Raw genomic sequence first — 2,001 nt, forward strand, 5'->3', positions numbered from 1 at the left:
TGTGATGTGTAGTCTCATACATATGATCTACGAGTTTCGCAAAACAATGTCCACTTCATTAGGAACCAGGAGACCTACAATATCAACAACTTGGATCACAATAATCACAATACACTTTGAATGTAAAAAACAAAAACACACATATATTTCTTATTCTTAAATATTAATACCAGATCATACATTTTTCACAAAAATTAATAAACTTACATCTATCATCATATGTAGTAGGCACACCTAAATAGAACGGGGTGGGTCCTTCACAGAATGGTGATTTGGAGGGACCAAAAACCACACAGCAAACTGTAGGGAAGGTTGGGCTCTTCAAGCAAAGGAAGACAGTATAAAATCATAAAATTAAATAAGCAACCAAATCAAAGCACCTGTCTCTCTTTTGTACCTGGATACCTTTAGCACCTAGCTTTCTTTTGTTCCTTGCTCCCTTTAGCACCTAGCTCCCTTTTGTACTTGGCTGCCTTAAGCACCTGGCCCTCTTTGGCAGATGGCTACCTTTCGTACCTGGCTCTCTTTAGCACCTGGCTGCCTTTCCTGCCTTATCTCAAACACCAAGTAACAAGTCTTTTTTCTGCTGGATTGTAGAGTGAAACGATCCTCAGGTGCCCACATTGGCTAGTTATTTAGACAATTCCCATTGGCTGCACATTAGTGAGGTGCTCGTAGGTTCATTAGGACTGCAGCGGCTGCATGCATTAATGAATACCAATCTGCCCTGGGGTAAAATGATACAAAGCATAGCATGCCACATAAATGGTGGGTATAGCCTCAATGCAGTGACAGTGAAAGGGCATACTGAAACTGAACCTGAGGCTACTATTTTTATGCACAGCACACATGTACCACAAAAAATATGCTTCAATTGTGCCACAAGTAAGAGTCTCACATACACATGTACATCTTAGCATAATAGTTTTTAAAAGTTGTTAAAAACTAAATGCTTTTTTGCACACAAAATATAGACCTGGAGCCAATTCTTTGTCTGAGCTTACCTTAGAGAAGGTCCTTCACTTTTCACACTTGTGCATATGCTATAGAGCAGGGGTGCCCACACTTTTTTGGCTTGGGAGCTACTTTCCAAGTCAAAAGGATCTACCAACAATAAAAAGTTGGACCTATTAACTCCTGTGCATGGTAGAGTTTATTCTGAAAGGCAGGGCTCCGCAATCTACTTGAAATGCCTTTGTGATCTACCGATAGATCGCGATTCACCTGTTGGGCACCCCTGCTATAGAGTGAGAAAATAGCATCAGTGGGGGCCAAGCAAGGAACCATTTTTGGTCAGAGGGGGTCAGCCAAAATGTAGGGCAATTATGGGAGGTAGCAATGGTGTAGAGGAGCCAGGATAGAGGGAGGTAGCAAGGATGTAGGGGAGGCAGCTAGGGTAGATGAACGGAGATGGGAGTCAGTCAAAAACCCTTTACTAGTGGAAAAGAAGAAGTAAGAACTTAAGCAACTAACTTTTTACCTAATTAGCTATATATAGTGTGGTATACCACCCTTGTGGGATCACCTTTTCTGGGGTAAAAGGTACTCTCAGACTGCAGGAGAGGTGGATGAAGCACACTGGAGACAGTAGATAAGGTTGAAACTGACCCGCAGTTAGGTTTAATAAAAGTTGCATAAAATAAAACAAAAAAATCCTAGCCAGTCAGACACTAACTATACACCAGGAAGATTCCTCTCTACTAGTTGGTGGCTAACCGAGCCAACTCAACACAAATGTTCCTGCAACCTTTACTCACATGTAGTACAACAATGGCTCTCACAGGCAGCTTCCCTGTGCCCCAGGTCAAAGAGCTTCCTTCCTCTCATTCCCTTTTTACCTGCTGTTTACAGCTGTGCATTATTTAATGACCAGACAAAACCAAACTCTGGTCTGGATCAGAACACCTCTGAGTGACATGCAAAACCCAGGTCTGGAATCCCAGCAGACATGTTGCTGGTTAATCTTTCCCATAGGAAAGGAAATGAGGAGAAATACTGTAT

This window comes from Pyxicephalus adspersus, chromosome 3 (assembly GCF_032062135.1).
Source record: "Pyxicephalus adspersus chromosome 3, UCB_Pads_2.0, whole genome shotgun sequence".
NCBI classification, from domain to species: Eukaryota; Metazoa; Chordata; class Amphibia; order Anura; family Pyxicephalidae; genus Pyxicephalus; species Pyxicephalus adspersus.